At 38.8% G+C, this 23,965-nt stretch overlaps 1 protein-coding gene and 1 pseudogene across 2 annotated transcripts in view; one reads left to right on the top strand and one right to left on the bottom strand.

The window, feature by feature from the left end:
* Positions 1-23,290, bottom strand: part of LOC118533186 (ankyrin repeat domain-containing protein 26-like) — an 84,743-nt pseudogene extending 61,453 nt beyond the window's left edge. The window contains exons 1-6 of the transcript XR_013449015.1: positions 22,893-23,290; positions 19,595-19,709; positions 19,264-19,437; positions 16,893-16,995; positions 14,318-14,385; positions 4,982-5,018 (exon numbers count right to left, since the gene is read on the bottom strand). The product of XR_013449015.1 is annotated as an ankyrin repeat domain-containing protein 26-like (transcript). The remainder of the gene's footprint in view (positions 1-4,981; positions 5,019-14,317; positions 14,386-16,892; positions 16,996-19,263; positions 19,438-19,594; positions 19,710-22,892) is intronic.
* C6H10orf67 (chromosome 6 C10orf67 homolog) overlaps positions 23,285-23,965 on the top strand; it is a 159,794-nt gene continuing 159,113 nt past the window's right edge. The window contains exon 1 of the mRNA XM_078075241.1: positions 23,285-23,523. The gene's annotated coding sequence lies outside the window, so the exon portion shown is untranslated. The remainder of the gene's footprint in view (positions 23,524-23,965) is intronic.

Below are 23,965 nucleotides of genomic sequence, written 5' to 3'. Positions count from 1 at the left end.
AATGAAGTTTCTTGATATACTTAAAATTTGGCCTCTGTTTTTGTTGTTTTTATTTTAATTCCTGTATCATTAACATACAAGTGCTATATTAGTTTCATGGATACAATATAATGATTTGGCAATTCCATACATCACCCAGTGCTCATCATGACAAGTGCATTCCTTAATCCCTATCTCCTATTTCACCCATTCCCCCACCCATCTCCCCTCTGGGAACCATCAATTTGTTCTCTATCGTTAAGAGTCTGTTTCTTGGTTTGTCTTTTTTTTTTTCCCTTTGCTCATTTTTATTGTTTCTTAAATTCTACATATAAGCAAAATCCTTTGGTATTTGTCTTTCTCTGACTGACTTCACTTAGCATAATACTCTCTAGTTCCACCCATTTCATTGCAAATGGCAAGATTTCATTCTTTTCTATGCCTGAATAATATTCCATTGTGTATATATATCACTTCTTTACCCATCCATCTATCAATGGACACTTGGGCTGACTCTTGTAAATAATGCTGCAGTAAACATAGGGGTACATGTATCCCTTTGAATTGCTGTTTCTGTATTTTTTGGGTAAATACCCAGCAGTGCAATTACTGGATTATTGGGTAGTTCTATTTTTAATTTTTTGAGGAAACTCCATACTGTTTCCCACAGTGGCTGCACCAGTTTGCATTCCCACCAACAATCCAAGAGGGTTCCTTTTCCTCCGCATCCTCGCCAACACTTGTTTCTTGTGTTTTTGATTTTAGTCATTCTGACAGGTGTGCAGTGGTGTCTCATTGTAGTTTTGCTTTGCATTTCCCTGATGATGAGTGATGTTGAGCATCTTCTTATGTGCCTGTTGACCATCTGTATGTTTTCTTTGGAAAAATGTCTGTTCATGTCTTCTGATCATTTTTAAACTGGGTTGTGTTTTGGGTGTTGAGGTCTATCAGTTCTTTATATTTGTATACTAACCCTTTATCAGATATGTCATTTGCAAAGATCTTCTCCTATTCATAGGTTGCCTTTTCATTTTGTGGACTGATTCCTTCAGTGTGCAAAAGCTTTTGATTTTGATGTAGTCCCAACAGTTTATTTTTGCTTTTATTGCTCTTGCCTCAGGAGACATAATTAGAGAAAAACAAACCAAAACAAAAAAAACAACAAACCACTGCTACAGCCAATATCAGAGAGATTACTGCTTGTGCTCTCTTCAAGTATTTTTATGATTTCAGGTGTCACATTTAGGTCTTAAACCCATTTTTGAGTTTATTTTTAAAGAAAGTGGTCCAGTTTCATTCTTTTGCATGTAGCTGTCCAGTTTTCCCAACACCATTTGTTGAAAAGACTGTTTTTTCTCCATTGGATATTCTTTCCTGCTTTGTCAAAGATTAATTGACCATATAGTTATGGGTTTATTTCTGGGGTTTTCTGTTCTATTCCACTGACCTATATTTGTTTTTTGCCAGTACCATACTGTTTTGATGACTACAGCTTTGTAATATAACTTGAAATCTGGAATTGTGATACTTCCAATTTGTTTTTCAATATTGCTTTGGCTATTCGAGGTCTTCAGTGGTTCCATACAAATTTTAGGATTGTTTGTTCTAGTTCTGTGAAAAATGTTGGTATTTTAATAGGCATTGCATTAAATCTGTAGATTGCCTTGGGTAGTATAGACATTTTAACAATATGTGTTTTTCCCATCTATGAGCATGCAATGTCTTTCCACTTCTTCTGTCTTGACACAATTTCTGTCATCAATGTTTTATAGTTGTTAGAGTACAAGTCTTTCAAAATTTGGTCTCTGTTTTTAAAAAGGTTTTCGTTATCTATCTTGCCTCCACCTCTCCGAAGATGTGAAATACCTAGTAAAGACCCAGTCTTAGTTCCCATAACTAAGAGTGACAGGCAAGGAATTCTCTGAAATGTTTGAAAGTTAATTGTTCAAAAGTTAACCACAATGAATTATCGCCTTACACCTGTCAGAATGGCTAGAATCAAAAACACAAAAAACAAGTGTTGGTGAGGATGTAGAGAAAAAGGAACCCTTGTGCACTGGTGATGGGGATAGAAAATGGTGTGAAAAACAGTATGGAGGTTCCTTGAAATTTTAAAAATAAAAATAACATAAGATCCAGTAATTCCATTACTGGTTATTTACTTTCAAAAGAACATGAAAACACTAATTTGAAAAGATATATGCACCCCCATGTTTACTGCAGCATTATTTACAACAGCCAATATATGGAAACAACCCAAGTGTCCATCAACAGATGTATCTCTTACAAACACACACACACACATATATACACACAGAGGAATGTTACTCAGCCATAAAAAAGAATATGATCTTGCCATTTGCAACAATGTAGATGTACCTAGAGGGTATTATGCTAAGTGAAATAGTCAGAGAAAGACAAATACTATATGATTTCACTTATATGTAGAATCTAGAAAGCAGAACAAATGAACAAACAAAAAGCAGAAACAGACTCAGAAATAGAGAGAATTCTGTATTGCCAGAAGGGAAGGGGGTGGGGGACGGACAAAATGGGTGAAGGGGAATGGGAGGTTCAGGATTCCAGTTATAGTAAGTCACAGGGATACAAGTACAGCATAGGGAATATAGTCAATGGTATTGTAATAGCATTTTGCAGTAACAGATAGTAGCTACAGTTGTGGTAAGCATGGTGTAACATATAGAGTTGTTCAAGCACTACCTTGTACACCTGAAACTAACATAACATCTTGTGTCAACTATGCTTCAATTAAAAGAAATAAATAAATATATAAATGTTAAAGAACAAATTTATGTTATTAGTGGGAATACTATTCCCAGATTAAAAGATTAAAAATTATAAGGTTCAAATTTTTTCCTTCACAGGTCCTGCCTTATTTAGGTCTACATAAACTAGCAAGACCTTAAAAACCTTCACAGGCACTAGATACCCAAGAAGAGAGACTGCTATAAAAACAGAGTCCGGGTAGCTGTGCCTCTATTTCCCTATACACTGCCTAATATTTTCTTTCTGTGAGTTCCCACTCCTATTATGACTCTTCTGCAGGGCTCAGTGGTACTCTCCAACCTTTAAGTCTTTAGCCTATGAAAGCACAGACTCCCAAAACAAGGATAGGCTCAAATGACCAAGAGTAAGAGCCATTTCCTGCTCCTGGAGAACAAGCGAAATGGAGTTTCAGTCATCCATGTAGTCATCTCAACGTAGACATGTTACCAACTACCCAAATAAAACTCTGTTACTGATTTGACAGCCAGTCGTACCCCACCAAACCCTACATGTACATGGGCAGGGCTTCAGAGAATTAAGAAAAGAGGTGGAGTGAGGAGACCGCTACCTTGGGCCATACATCTATGTTGTGTAGAATCTCCATTCCGCCTATTACTCAAGAGGATCTAAGCCACTCTCTGTAAGTTGGGGTGGAAGGAGATGATATCACATTCTTATATGCTGTAAAAAGATTCTTCCCAGTGGCTCAAACGATTTTAATATCTCTCAACAGAAAACCTGAAGTATGCTAGTTCATTCAATTAAACCAACAAACAAAAAAGCTGCTCAAGATTCTCTTCAACCCTCTATTTTAATATGCCTTTCTAAACAACTCCCAATATCCTGTGCCCTTCATTCCTTTGTGTGTGTGTGTGTGTGTGTGTGTATCCTTCATTCCTATAATTCATCTTTATCTAACTTATCATAAACCCCAATATTCTGACATCTTTTCTAAAACTATCCAACCCAGTGTTATTCTTCTTGAAACTTGGCCTCTCCTGCTAATTCCTTCCTTACCCCCCTTCACTGTGTTCACAAGACCCCCTCCCCATCTTTCAATTATTAAAACATTTACCTACAAGATGAGAAAAAAGGAAAAAACTTGAATTTAAATCTCATTTCTGTCACTTATCATATCCAAATAAGTCACTTTTAATCTCTTTTGAGTTTCAAGTTCTCCATTTAAACAACCACTTGGTGAGGATGTTAAACATAGGTTGCAGTACCAGAGGGTATTTTGATTAATTCATCTCTAAGATTCCTTAAGATCCTGAAATTCTATGTGCTTTTGATTTTGTCTATAGAAAAACAGCGACTATTTAGCTGGCAGAAATGGAAACAATTATTGGACTAAAAGAAACACCAAGAAAAGCAGAGAACAAAGTAAAAAAAAAAAATCAAGAAAAGACTATAGAAAAGTCATGGAGAAAAAGAAAAAGGTCTACAAAAAAAAAGAAGCTTCACAGAATTAGTCAAGGGTACTAGCCTAAAGGGAAAACTAGACTGGGAAGTCAGTAAATAGAGAATCATTTAGAAATATCCTCTAAATAGATGATAAATTTAATTAATGCAACATGGTCTACACCTAGATTACATATCCTTCACTTCTGGAAAAATCATTCATCTCAAGGAGAGCAGACATCACTATATCTAAGAATTTGCCTGATTAGGTCTTGCTTATGTAAAAGCTATGTACTGTGGCCATAGGTAACTGAGATCCACCCTAAAATCTTTGACAGTAAAAACAAGAGACTAGTTACCACTGCAGTAATTACCTCTAGTTATCACTAGTTGTCAAATATATTCAGACAAATGCTTGAACTAACCTGGTTTCTTAAGAAAACTCTAAATTAGGGTTAACACATAACTGAATTTGACTGAGTTGATCTGACTAGGATCTGTATCTTAATCCCAGTGCTGCTGAGGGACAAAAGAATGGAGGTGGGAGTCACACAGGCTGACAGTCAAATCATGGGTCTGCTACTCATTAACTATGCAATCACAGGTCAATTAATCAACCTCCCTGCACCACAGCTGACTCATAAAAAATAGGCTATAATAGCAGAGCTACTTTGTGAAGCTATTGTAATGACTACATAAGTAATAAGTGTCAAGCACATAATATAGTGTCTAGCCCAGAGCAGAACTCAACCAATGCTTTTCTCTGCATTCCCTTAGTTAACACATAATTTTAAAGACTCCATAAAAATCCTACCTGCTTAAAGACTCTTCTTCAGAACTCTTATCCACCACTAAAGAAAAAAGCAAAATACATTTTAAATCAACAATAGAAAAATACAGAATATTAAAAGTATAAGACTGATGATTTGTTAAAAAGTATTCCTTCAAGACCACATCGGAAAGCACACTGGAATGAGTATTAATTATATTATTGGTAGGCAGGTAATGCATTAAGAAATCTTACTTTCTCCTCTACATTTACCAAATGCAAGAAAAGAATGGTATTTATCAGAATCAGATACCTCCAAGTGAATGTTTATAATGACCATAATTGTAACCAAACCCTATGAGACTGACAGAAAATGGTATCATTAGCAGAATCATTATCATAGACCGACAATGTCAAACCTAAATAACATGATTCTTCTGGACTTCCACGACTAGGAGCAGTTAAAAGAGACTGTATTTATTCTGCTGTAACACAACAGAACTTCTCCAGCTCTTCAGCAGAGACTGTTAAGTTTAGGATGAAACATCTCATCACAAATTTGGTCTATAGCCACTGTACTTTGCAGCATGGCAAAACATAGCAAACAGACTCTCTCTGGCCTTATTTCCAATTGCAGGTAAGTATGAAAGATTTAGTGATTTTAGTGATATAAGGTATAACCTCTTGAGACTATCTACTTTCATTGCTAGAGAGTCTATCTGGACCCACCTCTTAGACCAGGATGGTACCAATGGTTAGTGCTAGGTAGTAGTACATGATGTCATTGTTCTCAACCCTCCCCATTATGTGACAAATGTCTGTAGAAATCACACTTTTTTCAGTCTGTAAGGCATATGTCATCAGATCCTACACTGATGAACACAAAACAAAACAAAGGACAAAGAATATCTTGAATCACTACATTCAATTACCTTGGAATTTTAATTTTTTAAACATTCAAGAAGAGGGGTGCCTGGGTGGCTCAGTCGGTTAAGTGGTTAAGCATCTGCCTTCAGCTCCGGTCATGATCTCAGGGTCCTGAGATCGAGCCCCGCATCGGGCTCCCTGCTCAGCGGGGGTGTCTGCATCTCCCTCTCCCTCTGCCCCTCCCCCTCCTCGAGTTTTCTCTCTCTCTCTCTCTCTCTCAAATAAATAAATAAAATCTTAAAAAAATAAAATAAAATAAAATAAATATAAAAAATAAACATTCAAGAAGATATCCACTGTATGATTGCAACTATATGACATTCTGGAAAAAGCAAAACTTTTCAAGTTAGGAGTTAAGGGTTGCAGCAAAGGGAGGGATGAATAGGCACAGCACAGAGGACTTTTAAGGCAGTGAAAGTATTCCATGTCATTATACATTTGTTAAAACCAATAGAATGTACAACACCAAGACTGAACCGGAATGTAAATTATGGACTTTGGATGATAAAGATGAGTTAATGTAAATAAAACAATGTATCACTGTGGCACAGGATGTTGACAACAGGGGAGGCTATGCGTGTATGGGAACATGGGGTAAATGGAAACTCTGTACTTCCTGCTATATTTTGCTGTTAACTTGAAAATGTTCTAAAAAAGTAAGGTCTATTGATCGTGAAGGAAAAAAAAGGTATCCATTGAGCCTGCGATCACCATGTATTAAAGTAAGATACAGCCACCGTGAAAATTAAGATAAAGACCGAAGTAACAGAATACAGGTATTATCCACCAAATTGAAGTATATGAAAATACATAAAGCAAATAATTTTAATTGCATACTTAGGCAAGAAAATAATGGACAATTATATAATCGAATCTTATAAACAGGGATTCACTACCATATGAAACAAAACTGGATTATCTATATAATTAAGAGTTTTTATTCTAATTTTAAATCAGAAATCATGGTTTAATCTAAGAATCATAATGAAAGTTTAATAAGATAAAAGAACAGATTATAATTACCTAATATTGCCCCAGTAATTTATGTACAAATACCTGTTAAATATTCACCAAAAGTCAAAAAAGTAACCAGCACTTCAATTTAATACAGATCATGCTACTGAAACCAGTACCATGTGATACCATCATATTACTTGCTGTTAAAATAAAATCTTAAACAACAACAAAAATTAAGTCAGGGCTATAATTCCTGTGCAAAAAAGATTCCATAGAGCAGGCCAAAGACTGCCACCATTAGATCCCACTTGAATGGCTGGCCCTTGGTTGGTATCCGTGAACTTGGATTTGGGGAGGGTTCCCACCATTCCATAGCTGGTAAGAGTGGCTGTGCCTAAGTGTTGGTACAAACCAGGTGTCTTATCCTGTATACTTGATTTCCATTAGGGAACCTGGAATTTTGGTATATGCTAGGGAGAAGAGGCCTACATGATTATCATTTCCAGAAAACTTCAGGCACTGAGTCTCTATAAGATTCTTGTATTGGCAGACAACATTTCATATGTGTTGTCATAATTTGATGCTGGAGGAATTAAGCACATAACTTGATGTTGGAGGAATTAAGCACAGCCATAGGCAGAGGATTCTTAGAAGCCTGCACTTGGTGTCCTCTAGAATTCACTCCATGCACCTTTCCTCTGTGCTGATTTTGCTTTGTATCCTTTCACTGTAATAAACCAAAGGCATGAGTACAAATATGCTAAGACCTGTGAGTTTTTCTAGTGAATAACCAAATCTGGGTATCGTTCTGGGAGCCTCTAATACAACTGCATTATATGAAATTTTTATGATTTGGGTTGATGTTTTATACATGATTACAGTCAGAAGGTTATTTCACAGAACACCTTTCCTTGAGTCTGTTTTTCTTAGTATTTGCCATGGGGATTCCTGTATTTCCATACCCATCTGAATAAAGGCATAAAAAGAATAGATGACATAATGATCAGAAAATAATGTCAAACAAGCAACAATCTTATTTTAATCAGGAAAAAAAAAGAGAATCCTGATAATTATCAATATGTTCTACAGTATAAAAGTTCCTATAAAAAAATGAAAAGATCGGCGCCTGGGTGGCTCAGTTGGTTAAGCGACTGCCTTCGGCTCAGGTCATGATCCTGGAGTCCCTGGATCGAGTCCCGCATCGGGCTCCCTGCTCAGCAAGGAGCCTGCTTCTCCCTCTGACCCTCTCCCCTCTCATGTGCTCTCTCTCTCTCATTCTCTCTGTCTCAAATAAATAAATAAAATCTTTAAAAAAAAAAAAAAAAAAAAATGAAAAGATCACAAAGATTTTCTCCAACTAAATAGGGCTTAATTCGGGGTGCATAGGTGGCTCAGTCGTTAAGCGTTTGCCTTCAGCTCCGGTCATGGTCCCAGGGTCCTGGGACTGAGCCCCACATCGGGCTCCCTGCTCAGCGGGAAGCCTGCTTCTCCCTCTCCCATTCCCCCTAGTTGTGTTCCCTCTCTCGCTGTGTCTCTCTCTGTCAGATAAATAAAAAAAAAAAAATCTTAAAAGAAAATAAATACATAAATAAATAGGGCTTAGTACCATTTTTATGGTAGTTATGAATCAATAAGGTAACTGGGATAATTATAGAAAAATATATAACTATCATACACAGTTTAACAACACACTATTGATTATAGAGTTTTGTTTCCAGTCTTTTCCTTAATTTCTTATAGAATTAAAAACATAGTTCACCTATTAAAGGCAGTTGTTGACAAACTAGTCAAAAAGCCAAAAATAGGACGCCTGGGTGGCTCAGTCGTTAAGGGTCTGCCTTCGGCTCAGGTCATGATCCCAGGATCCTGGGATCGAGTCCCACGTCGGGCTCCCTGCTCCGCGGGAAGCCTGCTTCTCCCTCTCCCACTCCCCCTGCTTGTGTTCCTGCTCTTGCTATCTCTGTGTGTGTCAAGTAGATAAATAAAATCTCTAAAAAAAAAAAAAAGCCAAAAATACTCCATCCAAAATATAAGATGAGTTATCCACTCCACCCTGAAAATAGAGGATTTGATCATTAAAGATCAATAGGGCTCATTTGGGGGAAAACAAAGTGAGTTATCTTATATACATAGATGGTTAAAAACTTGGTAATCTAATTGGCCACATATTCTTGTTAAGTCACAGTTTACCAATTTCTGGAAAAAAATATAAAAGCATGTCACATTAAAAGTGTATCAGATAAAAATTTCTGACAATCCAGAAAATGCTTTCAGTCTTGGCAGACCATCATCCCTAACTTTGTCACTGTGATACAGATACAAAGAAATTTAGCACAAGAAACTAATAAAATATGAGATACACTTTAGATTAGGTAGCCCATTACCTTAGAAGGAAATACACATATATGTCAAACATACATATGGTAGAAATGTGTTCTAATAGTGTTGGATTCCAAGACAATTTTCCTTAGCACTTTCTTTAGAGATGAAATTCAGAAAGGAGCAGTAAAAGTGGAGATATGAGAAGAAGGCAAATGAAAAGGGGATCAAGAGAGACAGCACTAACCAAAATAGTCAGGTATTGACTGTTTTTACTGACACAGAATTCCTGAACTAGTGAGACTAGTATATTCAGCGTATCACCTTATATTTTCTCCTCGGTATTATACTAGTTTTCTGCCATAAAATATTTAAAAGAGGTCAAAAGCCTCCAAACTGCAGGTCTGTAAACTATTTCTGATCAAAATTTAAAACTCTCAAAATACAGCTGCATCATGATTCCATATCAGAGATAGGGCCTGACAGTGGCTTCCTGCCTGTTGCTGTTTTTGTTTTCGTATTCGTCCAGAAGAGTGTATCAAGGACTTGAGGAAAAACTCAAGTATCTCCACCAGAAACAGGTAAGAAAGACAACACTTTTCCTCAAACTTGACTCCTAGGTTTTGACAATTATGGAAAAATGTTGGCAAGTCTACTCACCAGGCTAGACCATTTTCCCTTGACCCTGTCCGGGTAGATACTGCAGGTTACAAAAAAGTTACATAAGACCTTACTTGATGTATTATTTTTCCATATTTGGACGTAGAAAGTACCAATCATGTAAATAATAGATCTTACAACTCAAAAATTCTTTTGAAAAGGTTACCAGCAAAGAGCTTTTAAAAGCTAAATCCAGCTTTCTTTTCAGTAATTTCTTTCTTTTCAGTAATACGCCTCCTTGAAATATTTTTTTTTAATTTTTTCAACATCACTTCCTCTAATTCCTCTCTTACGTTTCCCCAGTCACTCCTCAGTCTTCTCTACTAACTCCTACTCCTCCATCCATCCTTATATATTGGTATTCCCAGGGTTTGTTCACTGGCCTCCTTCTCATTCTATATGTTTCTCCACCATGGACAAGCTCAATCTTTGTTCAAGCTATCACTTTGCTTAATAATTCTAATCAGATTATTTCAAATCTGCACCTCCAACCTTGAAGTTCTATCTCCAGGTAGAAACTCCTAGTATTCGATTATCCAATTACTGAAAATATACTACATGGACATTCCATCAAATTCAACATATACAGAAAAAAACCTGGTCTTCCCTACTCCCACCGCTCTCCTCTCTTCATCCGATAAAGTCCTACTCATTCTTCATGTCCAATTTAAATGCTAGTGTACAACCTGGAAACATATGAATCTTCTTAGATTTCCTCTCTCCCCTAACTTTTTACATTCAATAATCATGAAATCATATTAACTATACTTCTTTTCTGTCTCTGCTTTATATTTCCCCCGCCACTGCCCTACTCAAACATGAGCTCTTAACTGATGACTTCCAGAGGGGAAAAAAAAGCCACCAACTATTATTGTTATTTCTTCAATGAATAAAAAATTTTTAAGCAAAATGAATGAGAAAGAGAGCGCGTGGGTGGCTCAGTCAGTTAAGCATCTGCCTTCAGCTCAGGTCATGGTCTCAGGGCCCTGGGATCAAGCCCCGCATCGGGCTCCCTGTTCAGTGGGGAGTCTGCTACTCCCTCTCCCTCTGCCCCTGCCCCTCTGCCCCACTTGTGATCCCTATCTCTCTCTCTCTCTCAAATAAATAAAACCTTTTAAAAAACTGTTTAAATTTTAAAAAATGAGAAAGACATAAGGCCTAGAAAAAGAACAACATTTTAAATTGAATAAACTGAGCCTCCTGACTTTTTCAGTATAGAAGGGTGAAAATTTCATAATGGACTGATACTAGGCTAAGGAAATATAAGCTTCCTTTGTCTTCCAGTCTCTTTACATGGTTTCCTTCAATATATCCTCCACATGAGGGGCCAGCAAACTATGGCCACAGGCCAAGTCCGACCTGCCATCTGGTTCTGTAAATAAAGTTTTATTGGAGCACAGTCACATCTATTCACCTATATATTGCTATGGCTGCTTTCACACTACAATGGTAATTGTAGTTGAGAAACCACATGGCCTAAAATAGTCACGATCTGGCCCTTGAAAGAAAAAGCTTGGTGATCCCTATTTTATGCCATAACCAGAGGGCCCTAATTCAAATCTAATCTTACTACCCTTCTGCTTCAAATTCCCCAATGAATCCCTGCATCAAATACTGCTGGCTCCCTCCCCAGTAGCCATTCCGCAATTCTTCATTCTTCCTGGAGAACTACAACCTTATTTGGATATTTATTGTCCCCATACACAAAGAAGGTGGCCTCACCCCAGCTTCAAAAGGAGAAATGATTATTCTAAGCTAATCACACTACCTGATTTACCAGTGACTGATTTAGGAACAAGCATGCGATATAACCTAGCCTATAAAATGTTAGAGGAAATTCACTGCAAGCCTCTGAGTTTTCTTCTTATTTAAAAGAAACATATAGGGGTGCCTGGGTGGCTCAGTTGGTTAAGCGACTGCCTTTGGCTCAGGTCATGATCCTGGAGTCCCTGGATTGAGTCCCACATCGGGCTCCCTGCTCGGTAGGGAGTCTGCTTCTCAGTCTGACCCTCCCCCTCTCATGTGCTCTCTCTCATTCTCTCTCTCTCAAATAAGTAAATAAAATCTTTAAAAAAAAATAAAAATAAAATTAAAATAAATAAAAAATAAAAGAAACGTATAGGGGGGACCTCGGTGGCTCAGTCGTTAAGCGTCTGCCTTCGGCTCAGGTCATGATCCCAGGGTCCTGGGATTGAGCCCCGCGTTGGGCTCCCTGCTCCGCAGGAAGCCTTCTTCTCCCTCGCCCACTACCCCTGCTTGTGTTCCCTCTCTCGCTGTCTCTCTCTCTGTCAAATCAATGGATAAAATCTTAAATAAATAATTAGTTAATTAATGAAAGAAACATATAAAGAAAAACAGTCCTTCCAGTCATTGGATATTGTCATGTGAGACTAGGCCTGGAGCTGTTGCTAATTAGCCAACCAGGAAGGGAGACATGAAATACTGCCAACCTCAAAGCTGAAAAAGAGACAACTGGGATCCTGATGACATCACTGAACCATCAAAACAATTCTAGTTCCTATTGTTTTAGTCACTGTTTTGTTTTGTTTTGTTTTTTAGATTTATTTATTTGAGAGAGAGAGAAAGAGAAGAAGCGTGCAAGAGAGTGCACGAATGGGCGGAAGGGCAGAGGAAGAGAATCTTCAAGCCGACTCCATGCTGGGCACGGAGGCCAACGTGATGTGGGGCTTGATCTCATGACCCGAGACTGTGTAAAACCAAGAGTCAACACTTAACTGACTAAGCCACCCAGGTGCCCCTGTTTTAGTCACTGTTATAAGTCACCTATTATTTGCAGCTAAAAGCATTGTACCTGATAAAGTTCCCAAGGTCTACAGGGTAAGATCTACTCCTTTCCATAGGACTGAAAAACTTTCATAAGCTTGCCTTAGCTAAGTATTCACCTCATTCCAACCATTCCCATAGCACACTTTTTGTACTGGCAAAACTGAACTGCTCATAAATCCTCCAAAGTTCACTCGTACATCTTAGCCTTCGCACTGCTGTCCTGTCTGCAAAACATGTAATCTTGATGGATGTTTCTCCTGCCAAACATCGTCCTTCTGCCACTTTACCTGGCAAACTTCCTATTCAGTCTGCATACTTACCCTAAATTCTGCCCACTCTCCTAAAACTCTAATTCCTCACTATGGACATAGTATCTGGAACATATTAAATGCCAATAAAAAAATAACAATGGTAATCATAAGCACTGGGGGACTTGGCACATAGTAAGCACTGAATAAAGTAGAGTAAATAATAAAAATGACAATGATAGTAACAAATTCCTGGAGGGCAGGGATTGTGTTTTTTGAATGTTTGCGTTCTACAACATCAGAATAACAGTTAGGAACTAAAAGACACTTGATAGTTATTTGTTAAGTGAACAAATGAAAATAGGTAAATTGCAAAACCAATAGACAGTTATCTTAAAAAAAAAAAGTCTCATTGGTATTGCTGCATACTAGCTAAGTTTTGCAGTTCTTATTGTTTGCCATTTGTTTACAATACCAGGAAGGTATTGTAAAGTCCCCAGTTTTAAGGATAGTTCCTTTTTTAAGGAGACAAATCACTATATAATAATATTTACTAAATGTAATCCACTTGTAAAAATTAAAAGATCCATTTTCATAACAGGTTCAATTTATTATAATATGCTTATAGAGAAAACATAAAACATACTAACTTAAAAATCTCTTTTTCTTATTTACACAAAGATATCATATGGGATTTTAGGGGTCATGACTAAAATAATGAATTTCTTTTCAGACAATACCGCCTCATATTTTAAATTACCTACAATTAACTTCTTTTGTTGTTGTTGTTCATACTGAGGTACTTTATTTAATTTTTTTTATTATGTTCGTTAGCCAGCATATAGTCCATCGTACATTTTGGATGTAGTGTTCAACAATTCATTGGTCGCATGTAACACCTACTGCTCATCATAACACGTGTCCTCCTTAATGCTCATCACCTGGTTACCCCATCCCCCCACCCCCTTCCTTCTGTAACCCTCAGTTTGTTTCCCGGAGTCCAGTCTCTCACGGTTTCTCTCCCTCTGATTTCTTCCCATTGTTCATGACAGCAATGCCTACAATTAACTTCTTAAATAATCCTGAATACTAGACTATTAAGAAAGAAATTAAGAAAGAAAAAAAAATAGGGGCATCTGGGTGGCTCAGTTGGTTAAGCGTCTGCCTTCAGCTCAGTTCATGATCCCCAGACCCTGGGATCAAGCCCCACATCGGGCTCCCTGCTCGGCGGGAAACCTGCTTCTCCCTCTCCCTCTGCCTGCCACTCCCCCTGCTTGTGCTCTCTCACTATCTCTCTCTGTCAAATAAATAGATAAAATCTAAAAAAAAAAAAAAAAAAGAAAAAAGAAAAGAAAAAAAATACATATGCAATTTACACATTAGTTTTTTTTTTTTCCCATTGCTCTTTCATTATCAAAACTTCCTTACTCTGACTTCATCTATGTTAGGACCACCAAAAGTAATTCACTCTGAAAAGTCTTACCTGCATTCTTACTTTGCAAATAATTGTTAAGTTTTTCTTCTCTATGTTCGGCAATTAGTTGGCGACTGCTACATTTAAAAAAGGGTGATAAACAATGTTACTATTTTAATACCAATATGAAAAACATTTACCAAATATCAAATTCTTAGGAGTATTTCAAATAATATCAGAACTAATATCAAAACTTGAAGTACCCCATATACTTCAAATTTGTAAGTTCTATACACTTTTTATTAAGTATGTAATTAAAGGAGAAAAAAAGTAAGGTGAACCAGTCATGAATTAGTAATTTAGTAATTAGTTACTAAATCAGAATTAGCTTGCCATAATGGAAAGTGTCTAGAACTCAGAAGTCCTAAGTCTCACAGCTATTTCCTCTTGGACAAGCCACTTCTCTTGGGCTCAAAGTCTTCCTCTATAAAACAGGCATCTTACTGCCTTATTTTACAAGGTTGTTAAGAGGATTTAATGAAATATTAAACCCAAAACATGGCCTTTCGGGAAAGGTGATGCCCACTACTCTGGGAAGGGCAATATCAGACCTTTCATCACCTAATAAGAAAAGGCGCTCCACAGGATTTAAAGCAGGCTTGGGATATAGGTCTAGTAACAAAGGAGAAAGAGAAGTCCAGTCTCTTCCTGCAGCATTATTTGAACCTCTTTAACAGCTTAGAATGGTCCCAACTACCATCTGCTAGCAGAAAAGACAAGGATAATTCATCATGAAGGTCTGGGCTAACATATGGGCTTCACGTAAGGCTTTTGAGTGTGAAGGGAAGGGTGTGCGTGGCTAAAGCCAGGAGGCCCAGCTGACAGAACAGGGTGCTGGTGCTTTGGAAGCTGAGCATATAAGCATATGTAGTAAACTAAAAAAAAGTTGTAACTTTGAAGTCTAACTGTGGATCACCATGAAGACTGAGGAATGTGGATCAGCAAGGGCATCCTAGGAGCAAAGGTCAATCATGACCAGACTGCAGAAGCAGTTTCTTTCTTACTTTTTTTTTTAAGATTTATTTATTTATTTATTTATTTATTTGAGAGAGAGAGTGTGAGAGTGGGGAGGGTCAGAGGGAGAAGCAGGCTCCCCGCTGAGCAGGGAGCCTGATGCGGGACTCAATCCCAGGACTCCAGGATCTTGACCTGAGCCAAAGGCAGTCGCTTAACCAACTGAGCCACCCAGGCGCCCCACAGAACCAGTTTCAATGGCAATGCTGTAGTAGTAGAATCAGAGGAAACAAGGGAATGATAAGAATGTCTTTTCCTTCCAAATGACTTGTGAAAAAAGATGGTCTCTTTGGTCTTAGGGAACTCCTCAGGTTCTTGGAAAATTCAAGGGGGAAGGTATAGGAGATAGCCCTCAAGGGAAAGTATAGGGTCTTCTACTAAACCGAACATCTCAAGACCCAAGTAACTAGTTAGAAAAAACAAAGATGTTGGGGTGCCTGGGTGGCTCAGTCAGTTAAGCATCTGCCTTCGGCTCAGGTCACGATCTTGGGGTCCTGGGATCGAGCTCCACATCTGGCTCCATGCTCTAGCCCCTCCCCCTGCTCATGCGCTCTCTCTCTCTCAAATAAATTAAATCTTTAAAAATAAAAAAATAAAAAAGCTTATTTGCAGGCTGAAAATAACAGTATTCATACTAATGGTAATAAAACAGTCATAGTTGCAGTTAATGATGCTAAGATAAGCACGTGGTAGGCACTAAATTAAATGCTATATATATATATAAAATATTACACACAACCACCCTTGAAGGATATATTATTATCCTCCTTTTCATATCAGGAAATGTATCTGGTTATGATTAAGTAATGTTTCCAAAGTCACACACCCAGCAAGTAGGAAAGCTAGGAATTAAACCTAGTCTTGTGTCAATCTAAAGCCCATCTCTTTTCTCTTTATCACCCACCTATGATTTGTCCTCATTAAAGGAAAAGTCTATTCAATTAAAGTTATCTTTCATCCTTCTATCCTTACCAATGAAAACAAAAAAAAATATACTGAACATGAAAAAGGATGATGAGCCCTTATTATCTGGTAATAGTAATTATTAATCACTTAGGGATCATCCAACATCAGTATTCTTCAAAAACAAAAAGCAATTTAAAGCAAAGAGTCAGCCAAAAGACAAAGCAACTCCTATTTATGTTTAATATTCATCTTTTAAGGAAAATATATAGGAAGTAGAAGTTTCAAAAATACTATAAAAGGGTTAAGAAGTCCAATATTGTGTCATAAAGTAAAATAAAAGTTAGGAGTCCACACTTTATAAAACTAATAAAACTAATATGAAACCCCTTTAGCTAATATAAAATCATATGGCAAAAAAAAAAACAAAAAACACTGCAAATGACATCAGTCAATAATATGAAGGAATATAAATTCTACCATATACTGTTCTTCATGTTGTCCCGTCAGAATAATTGCTTTCTGCCTAACTGATGACATGTTGACATTTTTCACTATATAATTATAAATGAATCCTCTTCTTATTAAGTTAATCTTTCTGACTTGAGTAACTGTGCCACTATAGAACAATATAAGGTTTAAAAAAAAAAACCCAAAACTACTGTACCTTTGCAACTTATCAACTGCATGTACATTTGCTTCTTTTTCTATTAAAAATTCCACCATTTGCTGTTTGTTCTCACAGCAAGTAAAAATGGTGTGAGTTCATCCTGTAAAAGTGCAAAAACAATTTATAATTTACAAAATTACATATTTCCATACTGAATTTTAAAACTTATAAAGGATCCTCTAAACTCAAATATATAATATAGAAAGTAATCTCACCCTTCTGTGCTTTCACCAGCTACTCCTTCTCTTTCAAAAAGCCCTCCACAGGGTACCTGGGTGGCTCAGTCGGTTAAGCATCTGCCTTGGGCTCAGGTCAGCTCAGGTCGTGATCCCAAGGTCCCGGGATCCAGCCCCAAGTCAGGCTCCCTGCTCAGAGGGGAGTTGGCCTCTCCCTCTGCCCCGCCCCTATGCTCCTGCTCTCTCGCCCACTCTCTCTCTCTCTCTCAAATAAATCAATAAAATATTTTTTAAAAAATAAAATAAATAAAACTAAATTAAATAGCCCTCTTCCACCTCTTCAACAGATTAACTGCAGTCATTCTCCAAAACTCACTTCATTGACTGGTTCCAAGAATCTTGGCTTCTATCACAGTATTTATTATGGTATACTCTAGTTATTTTATTGCACCCCCTCTAAACCAAGAGCTTCTTGATGAAAGGGATTATTTTTTTTCTCTATATCTCCAAAATCTAAAACATAGCAGTAAATGCTTTAAGTATTTTTATTGAGTTAACAACCTAAATGATTATCTCTGGAGTAGTGTTTTTTAAATTACATTCCAAAGAACATACACTTTGCTGGAAGCTAAGTACTGTGCCCCAATAGAAAGATTCAATGATCATCTATGTTTGAGAAATATTACAAAACTGCACTATATATCTAGCACAAAAGAAATCCGTTTAAATTTGCTTATCCACATTTGACAATACTTTTTTGTGGCAAACATTAACATTTGAGAAATTAGAGATTTGGGGATATAGTTTTGAGAGCTTTCCAATAAAGATGAAGGTTTTCGGGGTGCCTGGGTGGCTCAGTCGTTAAGCGTCTGCCATCGGCTCAGGCCATGATCCCAGGGTCCTGGGATTGAGCCCCACATCCTGCTCGGCGGGAAGCCTGCTTCTCCCTCTCCCGCTCCCCCTGCTTGTGTTCCCTCTCTCGCCGTCTCTCCGTCAAATAAATAAATAAAATCTTTAAAAAAAAAAAAAAGAAAAAGATGAAGGTTTTCTCCAAGTTACACAAACATGCTTGATTCTCTTCTATCAATGGTATCAGGATCCCAGATGTCAACATAAGGCACTCTTGATCCAAATGGGTCACTGAGGAGATGGACTCGGAATTAAAAGAGTGGCTTTGGGGCAACTGGGTGGCTCAGTCAGTTAAGCGACTGTCTTTGGCTCAGGTCATGACCCCCGGGGTCCTGGGATCCAGCCCTGCATCAGGCTCCCCTGCTTCTCCCTCTCCCTCTGCCCTTCCTCCATACTCATGTTTGTTCTCTGTCTCTCTCAAGTAAATAAAATCTTAAAAAAAAAAAAAGTATCATTAAAGTGAAATCTTAGACAATTAAGTTATTTCAAAATCTTTTCATTCAGGGAATGCAGGAGCTTCCAAATATGAAAAACTGACCCTACCTATGTCAACCAACAGTGTTTCTGTAAGGGCAGTGGTAGAAATAATGCATGTCACAGAAACAGAAGGTGGACTGGGGAGCATGGTCATCAACTACTCCCCACGTACAGCTACCACCCCACTGAGGAACTACACAAGGCTGAGCAGGAACTACTCTCTGAAATGGGAGACCCCAATGTGGTACGTGGCGGGAAGAGTGGCTACAAGCACAAGTAAATGCCCCTGTAGGATGTCATGACCTGATCCCCTTGCTCTCATTTTCAGAACCTTGGGGCCTGGAGTGCCCAGGGACTGCAACCTGCTGCTTTCTCCTCCTACTTGCACTCACCTAAGTTACCCCACTGGGTCAGGGTCTCCCACCCATTCCCAGCAGCACCCATTTCCTAATCCCCTGCACAGCACCCAGCCTCCACCACCTCCACTCCCCTCTAGGCTTTCAATCCTTTGTGGGCTCTGAGCCCACCATCCACTCCCAAGCACTAATGGGAAGATTTTCTTTCTGGGGTGGAAGTGGGGCTGGGAGACAGGACTTCGCCCTCTCCATGGGCATCACCTTTCTCTAGCCCTCCCTGCCCTGGCTTTGGAGTTGTGTCCAGGATGACAGGACCTGATGTATAGAATTCAGTATATGTATTTATTACACATATAAATAATATGTAAATAAAATGTTTTGTGGCTAAAAATATTTATATATACATATATATATTATTTCAAATAGTTTATAAATACAGTTGATCTGTACCTTGTTTCTCACTTCAAGATTTGCATGGTGTAAAAGCAGCTTCTCTGCTATTGATGTATTCGAACCAACGGCGGCATAGTGGAGAGCAGTATTGCCAGCAATGTCCGTAAGATTTGGATCAGCACCGTGTTCTAGAAGAATAGTCACGCATCTCTCATTCTGACATTGTACAGCCTGTCAGTATTATACCAAGAAACAGAGTGTCAGTTCTGGGAATTTAAAGTAAACATGCCACAGGTTTCACCAATTTGTTATGTTTAAATGCAATAAGTTTTCATGCTAAGTAATTAAATCAAATCCATCTCAGGCAGACCCAGCTGCTTCCACATACCTTCATCAGAGCAGTCCTATAATCTTTATCAAAGAGGTCAAGCTGGCATTTCCTCTCCACTAGGACAGCAACGACATCTGGACGGCCATTGGCACAGGCCAAATGGAGAGCAGTCCTACGAAAGTGAAAGAACTTTTTAGGAAATTATAGTGCACTATGTCAAAACACGCAGTTAATTCATGTAATTGTAAACGTTAAATAGCATCTTATTCCTATGACTCCAAAACAAAGATTTAGTTTTCTTTTGAAGAAAGTACAATATTTATTAGTGATTCTTCACCACACTAATAAAGAGCAGCCTATCTGAGTAGGTAGAGCATGACCTCAGGATTCAGCTTAACTTGGGTTTGAATCCTACTTTAACTCTGTCACTTAACAGTTATCACCTACTTAGCCTTATCCCCAATTTCCTCATCAACAAAATGGGGATAAAAATAGTTATCTCGGGTCCCCTGCCCAGCTCAGTTTGAAGATCCTGTGACTCTTGATCTTGAGGGTCGTGAATTCGAGCCCCATGTTGGGTATAGAGATTACTAAAAAATAATAATAATAAATAAAATAAAGACTAGTTATCTCACAAGACCTCGGCGTGATGCTTAAATGAGGATCTATGCAGTTTGTTACATAATATTATTATAACTATTACTATTACTACTATTTTACAAAGACAACATCCAATTAGGTAAAGTGATACAATTATGCCTACTTTGTAGATATGTTTTAAGGATTGGCAAGAATACTACATTTCAGTGATTCTAAGATGCTCATTTTGTCACCTTTTAATATCTCTGACATCAGGGGCGCCTGGGTGGCTCAGTCGTTAAGCGTCTGCCTTCGGCTCAGGTCATGATCCCAGTGTCCTGGGATCGAGCCCCGCATCGGGCTCCCTGCTCTGCGGGAAGCCTGCTTCTCCCTCTCCCCTCCCCCTGTTTGTGTTCCCTCTCTCACTCTGTCTCTCTCTGTCAAATAAATAAATAAATAAAAAATCTTTAAAAAAAAAAAAATCTCTGACATTGGAATGCAATTTATAATTCAAAATGTCTTACAACTATAATTGGCAGAATTGTTTTAAAAGTTCTTATTGGTACAGAAAATACTGGGGCATCAGACAATCTATGGTGTCTTACATTACATGAAATAATGACATACACAACAGGTCTATTGCAGTTCTAGTCATATGCCTGGCATTTAAATAAATTTTAGTTCCTGAAAGCATTATGGGAAAAGAGGACTAAAATAACGGAGAATGTTTTTTAAGTAATTCTTACTCTGATTTTCAAGAAACTTTAAGCCAAAGGAAACTCAGGATTTAAATAAACAGGGACAGCTCATTTTATTAAATATTTAGATTTATAAATCACATGAAAATCAAGTACTACCAATTATCAATAGTAGTATTTAATACTATTATAAATTTCAAAAGGACAGGTAAAGGTTAACTTTTACAATTTCCTATCTTCAGAAATGTTTTCCTTTGAAAGGAAAGAGGAAAAGCTTTAACTGAGATTAAGTCCTAATACTTCAATTTAAAATTGCTCATCTTAGGGGCACCTCGGTGGCTAGTTGATTGGGTGTCCGACTCTTGGTTTTGGCTCAGGTCATGATCTCCAGATCCTGAGATTGAGCCCCATGTCGGGCTCCGTGTTCAGCGTGGAGTCAGCTTGAGATCCTCTCTCTCCCTCTAACCCTCCCTTCTCCCTCCCCAGCCACTCCCATTCACTCTCTCTCTCTCAAATAAATCAATCTTTTCTTAAAATTAAAAAAATAAAATTTCTCATCTTAGTAGTACCTGGCCGGTTCAATCAGTAGAACATGCAACCTTAGTCTCAATGATATAAATTCAAGCCCCATGTTGGGTATAGAGATTACTTAAAAATAAAATCTTTAAAATAAATAAATAAAATAAAATAAATAGCATTTCTCATCTTACTAATACTGGGCAACATGAAGTCTTTAAGAATGAAAAGATTCTGGGTAGAGTATGTCTCCTACATAACGTGTTCAGATTCTATTTGATAAATAAATGGATTGAAAGAGTAGATAAATACAGTTGGAGAGTTCAATATTTTTTAAAGATTTATTTCTTTTAGAGAAAAAGAGAGAGTATGCACAAGCAGGGGGAAGGGCAGAGGGAGAGGGAGAGAATCTCAAGCAGTCTCCCCACCAAGCATGGAGCCCGACATGGGGCTCCACCCCCCAACCCCGAGATCACGACCCACGCCGAATTCAACGCTCTGATGCTCAACCGATTATGCCACCCAGGCACCCCAGAGTTCAGTATTTTTAAAGAAAACTTTTTTTTTTTTTAAAGATTTTATTTATTTATTTGATAGAGAGAGAGCAAGAGCAGGAACACAAGCAGGGGGAGTGGGAGAGGGAGAAGCAGGCTTCCCGCCGAGCAGGGAGCCCGATGTGGGACTCGATCCCAGGACTCTGGGATCATGACCTGAGCCGAAGGCAGACGCTTAACGACTGAGCCACCCAGGCGCCCTAAAGAAAACTTTTATAAAGTAAAGCAATACATCTGAAATTGCAATAATCATTTATATTTCCTATTTTTGATTTTTTTCATAAGGACACAACTAAAATTTTATAAACTTTTAGAGTATCATTTATATTATTTATTTTCATAAGGATGTAACTAAAATAAAATGATTAATCTATAATCACTTATATGTAATAAAGCTACACACAACAAAAAACATGTATATATTTAATGTATGAATAAAATCTACAAGTACAGGTAAAAACATTCCCTTTACTTCTGAAGAGGTTAAACGTTGTCAGAAGATACCAATCCCCACCCGCACTCCCAAATTTTTTTTAAATAGAAAGTAAGAGGGGCACCTGGGTGGCTCTGTCAGTTAAGTGCTTGCCTTCAGCTCAGGTTATGTTCCCAGGGCCCTGGAATCGAGCCCCCCATCGGGCTCCCTGCTCAGCAGGGAGCCTGCTTCTCCCTCTCCCACTCCCCCTGTGTGTGTTCCCTCTCTAGCTGTCTCTCTCTGTCAAATAAATAAATAAAATCTTAAAAAAAAAAAAAAAACCACCTGTCTGTAAAGTGGTCTATACGGGGAATTATGAGTGGGTCCAAAGGCAGCTGAAGCCTTCGTTTTCATGCTCAGACAGCCGGCCTGGGCGCTAGACCCCTGCTGCGGGGCCTCGGGGGGAAGACCGCAAAGCGCCCTCGGTGACAGGAGGGCTCCGTTCCACAGGCGGAGCCGGGAAGGTGCGCGCTTCTCCCGGCCCGCCCCACCTCCTCCCCGCCGTCTCGGGCAGCCGGCCTCCAAGTCCCTATTACCTGTTCATCTTGTCTCTTTCGTCCACGCCGTGTTTCCCGAAAAATAGAATCTCCTGCAGTTTCCTTACGTCGCCCATGCTGGCAACTTTGTGCATCTTTCTGAGATCTTTGTCTCGGATGTTGTACCCCCACCAGAAGCTGCTGGTTCCAATTCTCTTCTCAGGCCGGATGCCCAAGCGGTCCCTCAGCGAGCTGGTAACGCGAAAGGACGACCCGCCCTTCTTACTCCCGAAGCTAAAAAACTCCTTCATTGCAAAGCCTGGAGGCTTCACAAACACTTCACCTTCCCCTCGGCTTTTCACCGCCTCTAGAGCCCAACACTAGCGCTAGAGATAAGCCAAACCCGCCTCCCCACTACGTCACAGTAGCGACATTCCGAGGTTTGGAATCTTTGAGCGCAGGATAACGTAACCAAGCAACGATGCCAAACAAATGCGCTTGCGCACCTCACAAACCGGCCTCGCTGCACGTGCGCACCAAGGGCCGGCGGCCAAGGGTGCCCAAAGCGCATGTGCGAGGTCCAAGTTTCTCAAATCTCAGTGATCGCTTGTGAGCCGCGCTGGGTTCCCCTTCAAAAGTTGGCTCGAGTTGGCTGAGCGTTTCTGAACATTTGCAGAAGTTAGACTCGCCGGTGAGGAAAAGCACTCTTCCTATATACTACTGGGGCTTGAGTGCATGAAACTTCAGGATGTTGAATGCCTCATTCCCCAGAAAACTTCCCTAAAAAAAGCTCTCCCTCAGTTTATTCCTCTTCCATATCCCTCTGGGCCCCAGCCGGTCTCCATGCAATTGAGCAGATGCAGCAATAGAAAGTCGTTTTCAGGGACTCCTGGGTGGCTCAGGTGGTTGGGCTTCTGCCTTCCCCGCAGCATGAAAGAAAGGCGTGTTAGCTAGGAAATTTTGGAGTTGATGAGGAAACTCGAGAGAATTCACTTTAGATGGCTTGAGTGTATTTGCACTAAAACAGATTAAATTACAGCTGCTCCACAAAGAATACTGAAAGCAGATGGAGTGCTAAACTTGGGGTAAAACAGCCACTCTTTCATCCTCCTCAGATCTATGGCACATCAAAG

Source organism: Halichoerus grypus, chromosome 6 (genome assembly GCF_964656455.1).
Source record: "Halichoerus grypus chromosome 6, mHalGry1.hap1.1, whole genome shotgun sequence".
Classification (NCBI taxonomy): Eukaryota; Metazoa; Chordata; class Mammalia; order Carnivora; family Phocidae; genus Halichoerus; species Halichoerus grypus.
The sequence above is the reverse complement of the archived record's forward strand: the minus strand, read 5'-3'. Positions and strand labels throughout refer to the sequence as shown.